Source organism: Canis aureus, chromosome 13, assembly GCF_053574225.1.
Source record: "Canis aureus isolate CA01 chromosome 13, VMU_Caureus_v.1.0, whole genome shotgun sequence".
In the NCBI taxonomy this organism is placed as follows: Eukaryota; Metazoa; Chordata; class Mammalia; order Carnivora; family Canidae; genus Canis; species Canis aureus.
Window position 1 is genome coordinate 65,500,311 of NC_135623.1, and position 20,170 is coordinate 65,520,480.

The 20,170-nt window shown below is 34.1% G+C and overlaps 1 long non-coding RNA gene across 1 annotated transcript in view; it reads left to right on the forward strand.

The window, feature by feature from the left end:
• The first annotated feature begins 2,234 nt into the window (after positions 1–2,234).
• LOC144281698 (uncharacterized) overlaps positions 2,235–20,170 on the forward strand; it is a 61,606-nt gene continuing 43,670 nt past the window's right edge. Inside the window, exons 1-2 of the long non-coding RNA XR_013350119.1 lie at positions 2,235–2,529; positions 15,549–15,695. This is a non-coding gene — a long non-coding RNA (uncharacterized LOC144281698). The remainder of the gene's footprint in view (positions 2,530–15,548; positions 15,696–20,170) is intronic.

A 20,170-nucleotide genomic window follows, 5' to 3' on the forward strand; every position in this document is an offset into this window, starting at 1 on the left:
ATATTATCACTATTAATCTATCTTCAAATTTACTGAAACTTTCCTCTGACATCTCCTTTCTGCTATTAAGCTTTGCATCTAAATATTTTGAGACTACATTTTTTTCCATTGTAAATTTTCCATTTAAAAGAACATTCTCTATTTCTTTGATGAAATGTTCTAAATTTAGTTTACTTACCTCAGGAACAAATATTGAGCCATTTTAAAGTTTTTTTCTAGTAATATCAACATCTGAGTCATTTTCGGTATATGCTGCTTTTCAAGTTTCTTTGAGAAAATGATTCCATGTACCTGGCTTTTTTTTTCTTTTTTTTTATGAATATATTTTTACCTGGCTTTTTATAGGTCAAGTAATTTGGGATTGTTTTCTGAACATCATGAACATTGTATTGTGGGTATCTGTAATTATTTTATTTTGTTCTGAAGAGACTTAATGTTTCTGTCTAGCAAAATATAAGTTGAACCAAAAATCTGCTGCACCTTTGGTATAGAGGAGCTCAGATCTCAAATCAGACTACATTCATTTTTCTTCACAAACATATATAATCGTAGCAAACTCATACACAAAATTTACAGTTTTTTCCTTCCCACGGTTTCCTGGTCACTCTTTGCCAACCCTGACTCCCAAACTCCTTTGTGTTGGGGGGGTGGTGCTTCCATGGAAAAATACAGCTGTACTTTCTATTGGTATTTTAGCTACCCAAGCCCTAGAACAGGAAATATAGTCATGTAGCCAATTCCTTTAAGACTGAACTCCTTTAGATATTCTCCCTGTATTTATTTACTCAGTAGAATCCTCAGGTGGTTTTATTTTATAGTTAGCGCAGAGTTTATAATTGTTCTTATATTGTCCAAAATGATTGTGACATTTTTAAATATCAGAATAAATACATGATCATTTTTGACAGCAATACAGTTAAAGTTTAAAAAAATAGTGATTTTTTTAAATGCCAAAAAGGAATATTTACTTCTAAATTAGTAGCTTTGTTTAATATTAGTAACCTGAGAAATGTTCACAATGAGAAAATATTAGATATACAATGTCCATCTTGGTATATTTCTATTAAAATCATATGCAAACTAATGTAAGTCGGAATTTTGAATGTTTAATATTCATTCAAAATTTCCAGGTTTTTAAGTCTAAATTATATTTTTCTTGTGTTATCAAAAGTAATTATTAATAGTCTTTATGATTTAACACAGTTGACCCTTGAATAACACAGGTTTGAATTATGTGAGTCTGCTTTTATGTAGCTTTTTGTCTATATTGTACAGTATTGTAAAATGTATTTTAGTTTCCTTATCATTTTCTGAATGAGATTTTCTTTTGTCTAGCTTCTTTTACTGTAAGGATATAGTACATAACATGTATAACATACAGAATATGTGCTAACTGACTACTTAGGTTATCAGTGAGGCTGCCAGGCAACAGTAAGTTATTAGTAGTTAAGTACTTAGGGAGTTGAAAGTTATACAGGGATTTCAACTGCACAGCAGGTTGGTGCCCTTAATCCCCACATTGTTCAAGGGTCAACTGTACATAATTCACATTACATTATATAAATAAATTTTACAGAAAGTATTCGGTTATAAATTAAATGTGCATCTACCTTTATTTGCAGATTTCCAACTTGGTATTAAAATATTGGTATTTAATACTTTGAAAATGTATTAAAATATATTATCCCTTCAAGACTTTATTCTGAAAGAACATAATGATAGGAAACTGCCTCATTTATTGTATGTTACATTCTTTTTAAAGAAAGACCTTTAAGATTTGTTCCTGATACTGCTTCTAAATAGTACACTCATTTCCGTAGTCTTTCATATTTTATTGTAGCTCTCAAATTATAACCTTTGCCAAATACCAAGCTCAGTTCAGCATCTCTCAGTGGTTATTACTAAACTCTCTTCCTAATTCTTTAAACTGTCACCTAATACTATCTTGCTTCCTTGCACCTGTTGGTAATTCCCAAACATTCAAACGTCAGGCAATTGGGTTTGCTGGCCATGAGGGCTTTCATCTTACTGTTGGTAGTGTTTTACCCATTACTAGGTATGCCTCTTTTTATGAGCAGGATAATGATATTCATGGGAACCTGCCTGCTAGAGAACAAGGCTGAACACTGCAGCAAATCTGCATCACAATGCACTGCCCTCTTTTTACTACTGTGAGATAGGAATAGAACTTTAAGGACATTTCTTATGACCTTCACTGTGTAGTTCATGTAGAAAATTGGTTTGGGATCTGATTATTTAGTTGGATATCTCACAAGAATATTAATCAAGTAATAACATGAACAATTTGTAACTTGCTTTTTTATTCCTTCTGAACTCCTTAGGTTTTTTTTTTTTCCTTCTTTTTTAAACAAAATATTTCCATTTGGAAGATTATATGGAAGAAACAGATCAGGTGCAGAATGATAGCTTTTACAGGACTTATGGTTCTATGCTGACATAAAAAGGATTAAGCAGTGATTTCAGAAAGAGAAAACCACTTGATTATATTCTGCTCTGGTACAATCACAGGTGAGTAACCTAATGAGGATAATTCTATAGGTTGTCTGGGGATCCGCACACCCAATTTCAGAACCAGTCATTAATGTTTTGGATATCATGGTATGTGAGTGGCTGTGAACAGGTATCAAATCAATAAAAGTTCAAGATTATTGTTTAGGCAAAATATTTCTCAGCCAACATGTATTTGTTGATTCCAGGCAGTCAACTGGCCAGAAATTCAATGATGGAAAAAACAGGTATGACTATAGGTCATATAAAACTTAGAGCCACCTGTAGTAAACAGAGAGTATTTACATAATGACAAAGTGTAAATTATAACCTATGGTAAGTGCTATGAAAGAGAAGCCCAGGGAACTATCTGGCCACATAACCGGGGGATAAGGTTTAGTCCTAGGCTTAATGAAGGCTCTTTTGAGAAAGCAACGGAGCTGTAAACTAAAGGCCAAGTAGGAATTAACCAAGAGAAAAGGGCAAAAGTAGCCATGTAGGTGGAGAATACAGCAGGTTTACAAGGACTTGAAGCACCATTGATCACAGCATTTTTGAAAAATTGCTAAGAGGTAGAGTTAAAAAGATCACATGGCAAATAAATTCATTTTGGCTAAATGGCACAGAATTTTGAAACCACATTAAAGTTTGAATTTTTATTCTCTGAGCTATGAGAAAGCTTTGGAGTAAGAAGAAGAGCTCTGATGCACAGATTTGCATTTCTGATGCAATCTATGTTGTATGAGTGCAGTTACCATATCGGATGAGACAAGTAGAAATGAGAAAACTAATTTGGAGACTATTATCTTTAGGAAGAGAGATCTGCTTTGATGAAACACTGGGCTAGTGTGGTGGTCCCACAAGTGGTAAGGAGTTGACTACTTGAGAGATATTTGGTAAATTAAATAGAGTGGACTCGGTAACAGACTACTTGTTCTATAAGGAGACCATCATCAAATTATAAGGCTTCTCACTGAGATGAGAAACACTTTCTCAATGTCTCCTATTCATGGGAAAGTTTTTTCTATGGGGAATGTGAGGTACCATTGAGATTTTCTACAGATAAGTTGGAAAAGTCCCTTGGCTATATAGGTATGGGACTCAAAAGAGAAACCTGGAACGGAGAGATAAATTTTTCATTCACATTTGGGTGGTAAATGAAGTAATGAACATGAATGTCATCTGGTTCAATATCCTGTCTCAAATTAAAATATAAGGCAGACTTGAAAAGGAATTTAAAGAAAGAAACCAGCAAAGAAAAATGAGGCCCATAATATAAAATAAATACCTGGTTTTTTTTTTCATGTAATTATATGTAGGACCCTGAGGAACCGATACTAGTAATAAAACTCAATAATCTTCCTCTCAAAACACAGTAGTCTAGTGTAAATGTAAATTTTTCATCAGGTAATTTCTTCTATTTTAAAAAAAAATTATTTTCTCCCAAAATGTTGACTACATTTCAAAACTTCTGAGTTTACACATACTTATTCTGAAATCTTTTTCAAAGGATAAGTATATACAATAGCAAAAACGCTGAATCTTCTTAGAGCTATGGAAGTTCAATAAATTGCTTACGAATAACCTCTTAGGAGATTTAGGTACAAATTGGGCTGTTTAACCAAATTTTGCATGCAACCACAAATTTCCAAAGGAAATATTGCTATGATATTGTCCAAAGAAGCCCAAGAAACAGCTCAGAGTGTAAGAAGCAGTGTCTTTCTGTGAGGGCTAGTGTTCACAAGCAGAGAAGTGGAGACCTATTTAAACATGTTGCATCACCACTGACTTTGGTATTTTACCCATCATCACCATACTTACAGAATTTACAGATCTGTTTATGTGCTGTCAGAAGTACCTATGTTTCTAGGCCACTCTTACGTGAATGCAACTGTATTCAAACAAACTAGATATGTCACAAAATGTAAGGCAAAAATAGCAATATCTAATTATAGATATGGGCCTCTGACAGACCACAGACCTGATTAAACCGATTATCACTTTACTAGAACATCAGAAAATCAATTTGAGCCTAAAATTGTTCGAACTTTGATGGAAAGAATGTGCACAGAAATATACGATTCAATCTTAACAGCTTTACATATCTCTTATTCGAATGCAGTTTCCTGCTTTGTCGCAAGATACATACACTTCCCTGGAATTTGGATTTAATGTATTAATTAACAATGAGAAGCAAAAAAATATTGAGATCCTACCTTCATTGTTATTACCAACGTCAACAGTAATGGGATGTCATTAACTGACCAATTTTAAGTTATAAGAACAAACTGGAAATTAAACTGCAGAATATAAACCACACAAAGAAGCTACGCTTTATAAAAGTAAAAACAACTGCCAGGTTTTTAGTTTTTTTTTTTTTTTTGGGAGGGTATATGCATAACACTGTATGAAGAGCAAACAAAAAGTGAATTCCTGAAAATACAGTAGACAAGATTTTAATCGGGTTAGCTTCTTCCTCACCGAGAGGAGTAAAATATGCAGCTCAGAGAGTCTTTTTTATCTCACATCACAAAATAAAACCACCTAGAAAGTAAGAGACCAAATCTCCCTGCAGGCATGCATGCATGCATGCATGCATAAATAAATAAATAAATAAACAAAAAAAAAATGGATAGACAGATAAAATGCAATGTTACTAGCACCTCCAGAGTAATTTTAGGAATATTTGAATTGAGGAGCTGAATCTCTGTTATGACTTGACACATTCAAGGGTGTTAAACTGAAGTACGAGTACTTACAGATTAAATGCTTATGCTGATAATTGGTAAAAATAGTTTCCCAATTTTGTTCAAATTTTCCATCATCCTTTTACTTCATATTCTTTTTCTGCTTGGAAATTGGTAATGTCCATTATAAAATGAGAATAAATTTTATTATAAATGAATTAATTGATGATCGGGCATTCAATTCTCCTGGTATTACTGTACTTACCAAAATGCCCTCAGTATTCCCACTGCATGTAAATTAAAAAGCATCAAATCTAATCCATATTATTAAAATTCAATATAAACTGGCATGTTATCTACGTCAAAGTTTTTAAACAGATCTGTGATATGCCACATAAAATCACGTAAGAAGTACAATTTGATTATTTCTCTAAATTGTATTTAATTAACTGCAGAAGAACACAAGAACTTGTAGGCTACAAATATATAGATTTTTAAACTATGTTTAAATATTAAGATATATTTGCTATAAATATCCTACTTTACTACAAGAAAGGAACAACTTTCATGCCAATCAAATATTTCACATTTCTCAAATTATTAAATGTTTGTTAGGAAAAGGCATGATCGGGATGCCTGGTTGGCTCAGCAGTTGAGTGTCTGTCTTTGGCTCAGGGCGTGACCCGGGGTCTGGGATCCAGTCCCAAGTCAGGCTCCCTGCGTGGAGCCTGCTTCTCCCTCTGCCTGTGTCTCTGCCTCTCTCTCTCTCTCTCTCTCTGTCTCTCATGAATAAATAAATAAAATCTTAAAAAAAAGACATGATTATCCTCTATGCTAATTTACAGAAAACCAGATACAAAGTCATTTCCTTTATTAATCTAAAACTGCTTTATAATTTTGGTATTATTCCAAACACACATAGACCTGTAATGTCAATAATGTGCTCCTGACAACCAGACACACAGCACAGAACACCAACCATGGCTATTTGCCCATTATAATCAAGAGGAGAAGATTATAATATATGCCAAGCCCAAACCTTCACACAATTTGCTAAAACTTGAGTGGAACATAGTAAGTACCTATATATAACATCTATCATGCTAGGATGTAAAACATTCTTTAAATTATAAGCATTTTCTGTTTATTAACCATTTGGTATGATTGTTAACAATTGCTTTTTATACTGTAACACTGATGGTTTTCTTCTGACAATGTCAGACAAAAACCAAGCGAATTATACAAGCTAGATAATTACAAGAAATACTAAGTGCTATAAGAAATCAGAATTAGGGGATCCCTGGGTGGCGCAGCGGTTTGGCGCCTGCCTTTGGCCCAGGGCGCGATCCTGGAGACCCAGGATCGAATCCCACGTCAGGCTCCCTGTGCATGGAGCCTGCTTCTCCCTCTGCCTGTGTCTCTGCCTCTCTCTCTCTGTGTGACTATCATAAATAAAAAAAAAAAAAAAAAGAAATCAGAATTAGCCAATGAATGAAGAAAAGATTAAGACACAGCTGAAAGGCTATGAGAAAAGTTACCACTTATAAGGAGTAGATTTTAGGCATTTAATCAGAATCATCCTCTAGGATTTATGATAGAACTTTACACATACTATCTTATTTATGACACAAAATACTTGGGGAAAGAGCATTACTTTACAGATAAGGAAACTGAGGTACAGACAGATTATGAAAACTCTCCATGTAGAGATCCCTCTTAAAATGACAGATTTGTTGTAAATAAGATGTTAAAATAGCTGACATAATCATAGAACATGTTTAAAGATTCTAGAGGAAGGAAAAAAAAATTATAATTAATCATAATAATAATGTCCACAGTGGAAACTTTGACATTAGTAGTTGAAGTAAAATGGAAGCAAAAATTACTAATACTGAAAAAAAAAAAAATCAATGGACACTTTCCTAGTATTTTTGATGGGCTGTCCCAAGTATTCTGAATTTTGTGATTATGGAGGAGTTGGTTTTAAGAGGGAGCTGGTGAACCAAATACCTAAATATCAATTAATCTTGGAAAATTTGAAAAAGAAAAACACAGAGAATGTGGAAGAGTAAAACCTATAGAAAAATTACTATGAGCAGAGGTTCTGAAAACAGATTTCTTAGATTCATATCTTGACTTCACCACTAACTCTCTTGACATTATTTACTCACTCTAAACCTCAGATTCTTCATGAAATGAAAACAGTAATAATAATTTTTATCTATATTAAGTGAATCAGTATGTGCAAAGTACTTAGACTTTTACCCAGATTACTATTAGGTACGCTATTATTACTATTAGTATTACTATTAATACTAACACTACTAATACTATCACTATGTTGACATGGACATATGGGTTCCAAGGAGGGAGCTTTGACAGGAGGTAAGATTAGTAGCTGAGAAGTTGGTTAGAAGAACAGATGGATATACTTAAAAAAAAAAAAAAAGATTTTAACTATTTATTTAGAGAACTAAGAGAGGGGTACAGAGAGAGAGAGAGAGAATCTCAAGCAGACCCTGTGCCAAGCAGAGTCCAACAAAGGGCTGGATCTCATGACCTTGAGATCATGACCTGAGCTAAAATCAAGAATAGGGGCACTTAACTGAATGAGCCACCCAGGCGCTCCAAGAACAGAGTAATGAAAATTCTCCTTCTGGCTCCATGTTGGGATACAAAAGAATGAATAAAAATTCCTACTGGAGTTAGCTTAAAACGGAAGTGGATTCCTTAAGAAAGACTCGGGTATCAACTATGGGTCATACATTTTAAAAACTATCGAAAACATTTAGCAAATATTTTCTTGAATAGTAGGAGAATTTATAAATAAGTAAAATTCCCAGGAACCAAAAATAAAGAGTGTGCTAAAAGTTATAGATCTAAGTCCCTGTTGATACTTTAGCTGACTCTTGGGGATTTTGCAGACAGTTTAACGGCCATGTAGGTATGGAAGACAATGCTTTGGGGCCACCTGAGGCAAAGTGTGATCCCCAGCAGCTACAGGATAAATTAAAGGGGGATTAGAAAATAAACCTGCTTATAGGAAAAGGGAAGTGAAATTAAAGCAGGTCTATCCTGACCTGACATCTTGATGAGGGGGGAAATTAAAAGTTCTCAAAGAACTCAAAATCACAAGGCTATGTTCAAGCAACTCAGAGTTCCAAATTACCATCTACGTGTAACTCAAATAAGAATCTAAGATATTAGCAACAAATTGTACTATCATACGAGTTAATTCCTGAATCACCTGCTAGTAGTAAGCAAACATGCTGAGTGTGGAGCTCAACCCAGGTCTTGATCTGAAGACCCTGAGATCATGACCCAAGCTCAAACCAAAATGTAGATGCTTAACTGATTGAGCTACCCAGGTGCCCTCAGGATATACTCTTCAAACTGGATCTCTCATAGGATTTCCACAGATGAAAGCAACAAAATACAGTCATGATTCTAAGTCACAAAATGCATAGTAAGACAAACCCCAATGAAAAAGAGTGACAGGAAACAACAAATAGCTGAATTAGAATTTTGTCAAACTCTAGAAAATAAAAATATTGGCTATACATGAAAAATGCAAATTATACATTTGAAAATACTAGAGGAAACTGAAAACATGAAAAAGGAATATACCATTATGTGATAGATTTTATAGAGAAATACAATTTCTCGCTATGAAACATAATCAAATTCAAAAAAAATTAAGGGATTCAGCATGTTTAGATGAAACTGATGCAATACTTAATACATTAGGAAATAGATCTATGCATCTCTTTACAACAGATTGCAGAAAATAGGAGTAGGAAAAATATGACAACTTAAAAGTAATAGGAAAGGGAAGAAATTTTTAAAAATTCAGAAGAAAGACAAACAAAACAAACCAAAACAAAAATAATGAGTAGGGGAGGAAATATTCAAGAGAAAAACAACACATATCACCAGATTCGGGAAGCTTCACAAGTTCCAAGCATAATAAAGAAGCAAATCACTGCTAAACACATTGAAATGAAACTGGTAAACAACCAAAAGAAAAAAAAATTAAAATTAAAGGAGGAAAGCACATCGATAATTGCAATTATAGAGAGAAAACTTTTAAAAACTATATCTACAGTTGAGTAACACTCTTGGACAAATAAAACTTAAAAAATTTGTCACCAATATTTTTACCGAAGTAAGTTCTAAAGAATGCTCTCCTGGGACAGAAAAAATGAACATAGATAAAATAAAATAATAAGAATGACTAAGTCAGAAAAAAACCTGAAATGTGGAATTAAGATACTGGAAAAAAAATAGCATTAAATAGTAACACACAGTGATCTCACTTAACTGATTCTAAGACTCATACGTTACTCAGATGGAGGAAAAAAGTCAGTGATTAACTTTCAACTATATGTTTTTTAAGAAATTGTATATATACATATTAATAGTAGCAACTAAGGGAGAGAGGAGAGAAAAAGAAGTAGAAGAAAAGAATGAAAGGAGGTAGGAAGGGAAAGAGAAAGAGAGAAAGAAAAAGAAATAAAAGGCATATCTTCCAATAAATAAATAAACCAGGTAAACAAAATAGCAGGAATCACACTATATAAAATGGTGTAAAGTCATGTTTTAAAAATAATCACAAGTAGATAAATAGAAAGGATTAGCAACAAGTGTTTTACTAGTTACTCACCCAAGACAAGAAAGAAGATATAGTAGGACAAAAAAGAAAAACAACCAAAGAAGAACACAAATAGCTACATTAGGCAAAAACAGACGTGAGGGTAAAGTGAACATTATTAGAGATAGAAAGTTTACATGATAATTGTATTATTAACTATTATTGGTATTCCAAAATAGATAAAGTGACAATAGAATGGATACCAAAAAAAAAAAACAGAAACAAAATACAAAAAAATCCCTTTCATGATGGAAGATATTAATACACTTTTCCCTGTAAGTGATCCAATAAATAAACCAAAAGGCACATAATTAAAAAGTCTTTAAAAATTAAGCAAACACGTTCTCCCAAAAATCAAATATATAAAACTGCACTCTCAAATTTGAGAATGCACAGTTACATGTAACATTAACAAATAACGACCATGTAATAAGACACAAAACATATTAAGTACTTGATGATTTTCAGACTAAAATTGTTTTAGAATTAAACAGTTAAAATAGAATTTGCCAAAAGATGACAAATAGTCAATACAAAAGCAAGCAGTTTCCATACTGGAAAATGTAGGATTGGGGAGGAATAATAACAAGGAGGCAATAAAAAATCAGAAATCCAGTAAGGGAGGTACCCAGTGTCTGCTTTTAGGACGTAAACAAGATTATGGAGTGAGAGACAGAGCTGGAACGGCCTCGTGTTAAACATCCCAGTTCAGCACAAGGTATTTGGTATCAGAAGTGACTTCTGGATCTGGACAATTTCTAGGATTATCTATTGGAAAGTGGTTTACTTGTGTAAGGTAGTTAGTGATGGGAGACATTGTCAGGAGTGTGGGAACTCATCTGAAATGTGCATTTCATGGTGTGAATCCTCAATGTGTGAATGAGTGAGCTCAGGGGGAAAACAGGAAGCTATATTTTGGGGTGCATAGATTGTGAGTATCATGGTCGCAGCAGTGTCTGTCTTACAGCTGAAATGAAGAGTCATTAAGTCCATTTTTCTATTCACTATCAAAGGATGAGAAGTTCTGGGTTTTCAGAAGAGTTAGGATTTCTTTTTGTCCTGAGTGTATGACTGTACACTAAAAATATAAGCTTCATATATCCCCAAAGTGCATAAATAAAGTCACAATTTCATGCTTCCTTTGGCCATCATTTATTTGTTTTTAGTCTTATGTCTCTCCTTGTTATGTTTTAAGACTATACTTGTACCATATCTGATTTTGATGTACCATGCAACAGGAAAGCATGGGATATACTATTAAAGCTCCCTACTACTCTGAGAAGCACAAACTAACACTGAAAGGATTTTTTTGGAGCAAACCAGATTCATCACAAGACTTTACATTTGTTAGAAATGAGGCAGATATGTAATAAACGGTATTTCAAATAAAACAGACCTCTTTTATTGCAGAGAATAGCATATATTATAATGCAACTCCCTACATTATTCTGGCATATAGCATTCCCTAAAAAACAATAAAACAAAAATATCAGTCCTGGGCACATATAACACATATAATTTTAAAATTATGGTGGAATATCTAAACCTAAATATGTAGCACAGCAGCTGTACATGTTCAAATACAATATCCACAAATACCTAAGGCTCAAACTTACAGTCTAGTCCTTGAAAAGCCCGCAATTTTATATTTTAGAATGAGAACTGGCTTAGATACACTGTCTCCAATAGATAGCAATGATAGATTTGAAATGAGATATTTTAACCTCCCTATATTAAATTATAAAATAGTGTATTTTGTAAGTTGAAGTTATTTCTATTAATTAGCTTGAGAATTTAAAGATTTATTGTCATTGCCCAGTGGATAATTATTTCCATGAACTTGGGATTCTTAGAAGATAGTGGGGCTTTTACTGAACAACTTCAAATCTGTGTTTTACAAGTTGATTTTCAAGTATAAAATACCATAAAGACTTTAAAACTTGATAAAGCTGTTGATCATTTATATTAACATTTTTGCAAATAACTGCTTCCTTAAAAAGAATAGTTTTAAAGATTGGTATGTGATTTGTGTTTGGGGGGTACGTGTCCAAAGTAAGGAAATATCTTGCCATTAATAAAAAAATATTTTAAATTTAAAATTAATAAAACATCCAAAAATGTTTAAAGTTGAATAAATAGCAAAAGTGACTTTTTTGCTTTTAAAAAAAGTATTCATTTTTTGAAGAAGCAGCACAGCCTTTGTAGGATAAGAAATCAGGACCTCCCATACTCCGACAATTTTTTAAAAAAGATTTATCCATCCATTTGAGAGAGAGAGAGAGAGCACACACAGGAGCAGAGGGAAGGGATGAGGGAAAGGGACAGAATCTCAAACCGACTCCCTGTGGAGCCTGAGATCAGGACCTGACCTAAATCAAGAGTCAGCTGCTTAACAGACTGGGCCACTCAGCGACCCTACTCTGACAATTTATATAGCAAAGTCCTCATCTGCAAAATGTGGAGAATAGTAATGCCTACTTCATGGAGTTCTTATGTGGATTAAGAGTTAATGCTTGAGGTGCATGGGTGGCTCAATCTGTTGTTGCCAGCTGTCGATTTCTGCACAAGTCATGATCCAGGTCCGGATATCGAGGCTGCCCCTGGCCCCACACTGGACGTGGAGTCTGCTTAAGATTCTCTCTCTTCTTCTCCTTCTGCCCCTCCCCAACCCCTTTTGCATGTACACACACATGCATGCTCTCTCTCTTTCTGGTTAAACAACAACAACAAAGACTTAATGCTGAAAAAGCTCTAAATTGTCTCTAGCAAATAGTAAATATTTAAATTAATGCCAGATGTAATAATGCGCAGGGTGTTCTGTTTGTCATGTTTTTAAAATAGTCTCTTTCTATAAAAAAAAAAATACTATAAAAGCTCTCTTGTGATGCTTGAACATTCTGTATTATGTTTGTGGTGGCGATCCCAAGAATCTTGAGGAATAAAATTGCATAGAACTACACAAACACACAGACACAGAGACACACAGACACACACACACACACACACAAACACCCCGCAACCGTGTGCAGGTATAAACCAGTGAAACCTGATTAAGGTCCATAGGTTGAACTGATGGTGTAAAATATTACCATGGGGGGTAGGGAACAGCTGAAGGGTCGATGTGAACTACTCCATACTACTGCAGCAATCTGCTATGATTTGATAATTTGCAAAATAAAAAGTTAGAAACATTCAAGCTCTAGAAAAGTTTCCTGAAAGTGCCATTTTATGACCAATCCCACAAACTCATCCCCAGTTGTCCACACCATCAGAGCTGGCACCTTTAAGGAGTAAGCAGGGAAGACTACAGAAATTGAAGAGCTGAGTGAAAAATGAAAATGCAGGGTCTCTTGTTCAAAACTGCTAATTATCTCAAGATGGTAACAGCAAAGCACTGGACCAGGTGTGGAGCCCTTCCAAAGGCGGAGCCCTGTGCAACAGCCTATATATTATATATAGGTCACAGGACCAAGAAGCTGCCTCTGGGAACTAGAGACACTGATTTTCAAGTCAATTTTGTTAAATCAGTAAATCAAAAAGTAAGTTTATTCCTGGATGTAATGAAAATACATGGATTTGCCTGAAACTTCTTGAGCTTCTAACTAAAACTACACAGCAAGGGGCACCTGGGTGGCTCTGTCGGTTGAGCACCTGACTTCTGGTTTCAGCCCAGGTCATGATGTCAGGGTGCTGGGACTGAGCTCTGAGTCAGGCTCCTCACTTAGTCGGGAGTCTGCTTGAGATTCTCTCTCTCCTTTGCCCTCTTCCCCTCTCCCCCCTCACTCTTTCTCTTTCTAAAATAAATGCATCTTTAAAATAAGACTGAAAGCAAATATTTATCCAGGAGATAAAGACATAAAGTGCAGACCACCTCCACTGTGCTCTAAAACTTACAGGATGTTTTTATAAATATTAACCAAAGCAGCTCAGCCAGAAGCACTAACTACTGCAGTTGGGTCCACTGGACCCCTAAGAACTTCTATCTATCATCTATCTATCATCTATCTATCTATCTATCTATCTATCTATCTATCTATCTATCTATCATCTATCTATCTATCTAAAGATTTTATTTATCTGAGAGAGAGGGAGATGGGGAGAGAAAGCATGAGTGGGGGGCGGTGCAAAGGAAAAGAGAAGTAGGCGCCCCATGGAGCAGGAAGCCTGATGTGGGGCTCAGTCCCAGGACCCAGGGATCAGGACCCGAGCTGAAGGCAGATGCGAAATTGACTGAGCCACTCAGGTGTCCCCCCACCTTTTAAAGATCGTATTTATTTATTTGAGAGAGAGAGAGAGAAAGGTAGAGATGCCAAAAACTATATCGAAAGACAAAGGGTATGGTAGTTGTAGTCCTTTCAAAAAATTTGAAAACCCTATACAGGAACAGATTTAGATAACAAATATTTGATAATATCTTTAAAAAGTAATAATACACCAATAAAGCCTCCTGTGCTGGTAGTTTTCTTTGGGCATTCTCCTCACCTTGTTTATTTTTCCATCTTGAAACTGACCTCAGATGGCTCTGATTTTACGCTCATTCCTGTTGTAATCCAGACGTGCTCTTCAACAGCTTGTTCAGTTATCCGACCTACCAGACCTACCACTCAACACCGGGTGCTTAAAATGAAAATATTTAAAATACTTTACTAGATAGGTAAACCTACTTTGGATTATCCCCAATTCTGAGACATGCATGCAAACCCAAGAATATAAGTGAACTTATTTTCAAGTATCATTACTAGCAAAAGTAGTAACTCCCACTCAATTTTTTTTTTTCCTAGCAGCAGTGAATTTCAAATCCACCCCAGAAGTACCCCTTTTAAAGATATAAACTTCACACCACTATACAGGACTAAATGAAATGTCAGAAGACACACAAATGAATATACAATCACTTAACTAATTTACAAGGTTCAATTCACTGTGAAATTTACTATAAGGGCTAAATCACTTTGAACACCATCTAAGAGACATTTAGTTCCAGAAGCATCAAGAGCTTGAGTTTATGCAATCCAAAGACAACTTATTAACAGGCTGAAGTACATAAAATTTCACTTCTGTAAGTGTTCATTTACTAAATACATAAGGCATATGTAGGAGATATCAGTCAAAATTTTAAAATTATTCATCTCTGTCTAATTTCCTTAAAATGGGCCAAAATCATAAATAATGTTTATTAAATTAGATAAATGACTTGCTTATTTCATAATGTTTAACATTTCCTTTCAAAATGACCTCCCATAACCCCTCGTCTAATCACATTAAACGTTTATAGAAAAATTTTGTCAATGACCATACACTGTAGAAAAATGGCAGAAAATCTATTTATATTTTTGTAAATGTGTGTGTTTGCGGGCATGTGCATGAACTAATTGGGTTTTTCAGAAAGCGGCATTTATAGCAACATCGTTTAGGAGGAAACAAGTGGCCCTGGATCTGGTTCATTTTAAATGTACAGGCAATAAATTAAGTAAAAAATACCTAGACATGCTGCAAGTATATACTGTATACATTTTTGCTTGTTAATGAATATATAAATTTATTTTCATCACTTTTGCCTGATATAGCTTTCCTTTTAAATATACCATGATTAATTTAACCAGTATCCTACTGAAAAATACTTTAAGTTCCAATTTTTCACTGATATAAGCTTCCCCAATACATCTTTATAACCACGCCTTTACACATTTGCCCATTATTAGCTGAAGATAAACTGCTGGAAGTGGATTACTGGAACAAAGGCCATGAACTTTGAAGACATTTGATGATAAATGAGAGAAAAGAAAGTTTATGGTTTGGTGCTGCAATCTTCAACAGTGTTCTGCAGCATTTATAATAGAATTTTGCAGGTAAAAATCATATCTCACATTTTTATTTGATTTGCTTTTGTCTGTTAGAAGTGTGGTCAAACACATGACATGTGTTTACTTGCCTTTAAATGCTCTCTTTTCTAATTAATCTATTTCATATCATTTCTCCTTGATCACACATAAACTTTTCATGTTTATTTGTAAAATCTCACGTGTTAAATATACTGAACTCAACATTCACCTGTGATACTCGCAGTGATGCACTTGCTTTCTTTAGTTTTTCTTGTCTTTGACTTCCTCTCTTGCATTTTGTGGATAGTAGCTTTTCCTGTCCGATCTACCACTTTTATTCTTTATGTATTTTTAATTTTGGTGTTTGCTCAGGAAGTAATTCTATAGCATAGTAATAATAACAAAAATACAACAAGAACTTTGCTAATAATTGTGCTATTTTATTTTGCATTTTATAAATACTCTATTTGGGGGATTTATTGATTGATTGATTGTAGGCAGGCTCCATGCTGTGGAGCTCAACATGGGGCTTGAACTCTCAATCCTGAGATCAAGACCTGAGAGGATCAAGAGTTGGATGCTTAACCAACTGAGTCACCCAGATGCCCCTAAATACTCTTGTTTTAACTTTGATTCACATTGAACTCATTTCGATAAAGTTGAGAAAAAAGGGTCTAACTTTGGTTTAGATCCAAGTATCTAAAAATTGCCACAGTTTCATTTTTGAATATGTGATTATTTTACTATTAATGTCAGACTTGTGGTTTGTAGATTCTCATCTCTGTTTCTTTGATCTCAGCTTTTATTCAGGGGCCAACATCACACTGGCTTAATATTATTAGGGCAAGTTCCTTCTCATTTCTCCACTCATACACAATAGGCTGCACAAGTCATCTTGGCAGAGAGAGATTCTTCTTGCTTAGCATATCTTCTGAGAGATGGAAATATCAGATTTTAAGATATTCTTTTTATCAGAGCAATTCTAAAATTCCAATCATGTGGGACTCAATCTTATAATAACACAAACTTTTCCTAAATTAATTTCTGATTTAAACACATGTCTGATCAATATAAATGGACTATTTAGATTAAATTGAATTCTAATATTCATATAGGGAAGCCTGGGTAGCTCAGCGGTTGAGCGCCTGCCTTTGGCCCAGGGCCTGATCCTGGAGTATCAGGATCAAGTCCCACATCAGGCTCCCTGCATGGAGCCTACTTTTCCCTCTGCCTATGTCTCTGCTACACTCTCTCTCTCTGTGTCTCTCATGAATGAATAAATAAAAATATTTAAAAAAATATTATTCATATAAAAACATGCTAATATAAATACTGTATCTTTTACAAAAAAACGTGTTTAGTGCAGGGATAAAAAAAGTTAATTGTAGAAAAACATTTAGAAAGATGCTGTGGACTCTAACCACGGATGACAATAAATCATCTCAAGAACTCAGACTCAGCCTCTAATTATAAAAACCTCAGTAGTAAAGTGCACCTGTGTGCCTCAGTTGGTTAAACCTCTGACTTTTGATTTAGGCTCAGGTCATGATCTCAGGGTTGTGAGATAGGGCCCAGAGTCCAGCTCTGCTCAGCCCAGGAGTCTGCTTGATATTCTCTTTCTGCCCCTCCCCCTGGCTCGCTCTCTCTCTCTCTCTCTCTCTCTCATTCTCTCTAACAAATAAATAAAATCTTGGAAAAAAAAAAAACCGTCAGTTAAAGTTATCCAAAAATATGGAATTAGTTTGTATAATTTTTACCTGGCTTCAGATAGATCACTTGGAAACAAGATTACATTAATTGAGGAACTTATTCCCCCTAAAGATAAATTAAAATTTTCAGAGCAAAAATTACCATTTAAGATAAATTATCAGATGAGGAGTCAGAGGTCTAGAGAATTTAAGTGACTTTCTCCAGGGCACAAAACTATTTAAGTACTCCACAGGGAGCAGGAACCAATTCCCTAAATCCAGGTGCAATTTCTATTGCTCTTTCCAGGTCCTTTCTACTTGATTTTTTATATTACTTTTTTTTTTCCCACTGGTTTTATTACAGTCATGCTGAGAGCAAGTTTTTTTTTTTTTTTTTTTTCCTCACCAAGATAATTCAGATATAGTGGGGAAAGAGGGTAGAATCATGTGTGATTAAATGCCTTGGGTACTATGATAGTGCTATTATAATTGCTTGCTAGATATTAAAACATTTTCCAGTGAAAAATAGAACCTTGGGGAACTAGAAGGCCAATCATAAAGAAGGCTGATGAATTCTCTTGAGGAATATATTAAGAAGACATCCCACTGTGCTCATATATCAATACCTTGAATTCCCTTAAAGTACATTTCCAGTACAGTAATTGATCAGTTTCCATCAATTATAATTTCAACAACAGAAAAATAAGTAAATTAAGTGTAGCATATATGTTTTCAATAATGCTGTGCAGTTTCTAAGATTATGTTTTGAAAAAATATTTAATGGTACAGGGAAATATTTTTGATAAAAACCTTAAATGGTATAATATTATATAGTATGGTTTATTCTTCAAAGCATGTGTGGGTATATATATATATGCACATATTTATGTATACAAGCAGAAACATACAGGAGATTGGTAATCTTGGAAATTTCTAAGTATTTCCTTGTTGAGTCCCTTTTGTTTTTTTGTTTTCTCGGTTTCATAATTGCATGTATCTTCTAATCAAGAAAAATAATGAAAAATATTTCCTCAGATGTGTTATAGCAGGGCTGGAATAATACTCTGACAGTGCTTTTATATTTGAATAATACTTTAAAGTTAGAAGTTTTCATATATGCCATATATTCCAGAATTGAAAAAAGATTAATCTTTTTACAAATGGCACTGTCATTGCTCTAGGTAAATCAGCTAAGTCTTAGGCAATGAATTGAAAACAATGAAAAAATAAATTTAGTCTAAATAGGAGAAATGAGATCTGAATTAAGAGAGATGGTTTAGCAGTGCATAGTTCAAACACTAGGAAAATAAAAATCCTCCTCTCATTGTATAAAAATTTTGCATAATCGTTTTATTTTTAACTGCCGTAAATGATGGAATTCAGGTTTTTTTAAAGCAGATTCAGTGAATGCAATAATCTGGGTAATCCTTAATAATCCTCATCATAATCACTAGACCTTAAACCAATTAAAATATTAATAAGTAAATAGAAAATAAATCAGAAAACCCAGTGCTAACACAGACTTCAGGGGAGTTGGATTCTTATCAACGTATATTAACATAGTCCAGAAAGTAATTCTCTTAAGGAAAATAATTGCTTCCTTGTTGCATCAATCTCATGTGATTTGGGGGATAATTAAATGAGGTGATGCATATAAATTGCTTATCAAAGTACCTAGCACATAAGTATTCAGCTCAATACATTAGGCTATCTCTAGAATTATCATCAGTATTATTATCCCTGTGCATGGGTAGTCACTATACTATTTTTGCTCAAGCCACAATAATCTTGGTTGTTGTTTCATATGAAACTTGGTTGAGGAATGAATCATGCAAGATAGACTGTATCAATATACACATTATTTATCTCAGCAGATTTCGGTTCTGAAGTATCATTTTCCATGTGTTTCAGCTTTCTTCTTCTTTTTTTCTGTGTGTTTATTTTCTATTCAATCATGCATTTGAACTCAAGAGAAATCTAAGACAGAAAAGAGACAACTTGTGTTCCTCTCCACCATGAGCTGAATATTCCCTAAAGAAAGCAAACTAAAACAATCTCAGGAATTTGCAAATCTTTTAAGGATTTGAACTAAAAGAAATAATGTTTATTTTATTTAATGCCCATTTTAATTGCCTACCAGAAAACTATCTTATCTAGTTTCCAAGTTCCCAAATATCAATATGACACCTCCCAATCTGAGTGAACTCTTGTCCATATGTCATATCATTATATCCAGATGTACCCTTGATACTTGATAGTCCTGCCATAATATTCAATTTGTCCAGAATATACATATATATATATATATTTAAATCTACCTTCTGCCTTATAGTTTTTTTTTAATATGTCCACAAATTATTTAACTCACTTTCTATCAATAGGTAGAGCTTAACTTTAACTCTTTTTATCAATAGGTGGAGCTTAACTCCCATCCCCGTAGTGTGGACAGTAACTCAGTGATTGGCTTCTAATGAATAAAATATGGAGGAAATAACATTGTGTTATTGCATCCTAGGATGCAAAATATACGAATTGCAAAAAAAAAAAAAAAAAAAAAAAAAGGTTAATTAGATTTTATCACAATTAAAATTCATGGAAATGCACACTTAAAAAAGTGAATTTTACTGTATGTAATTATTCCATATATCTTAGTCTATTTGGGCTGCTCTGACATAAACATCATAAACTAGGTAGCTTATAAACAACAAACACTTACTTCTCACAAACCTGGAGGCTAGAAAGTCCAAGTTCATGGTTCGAGCAGATTCAGTAACTGGCAAGGACCTACTTCCTGGTTCTGGTACCTTTTCGTTG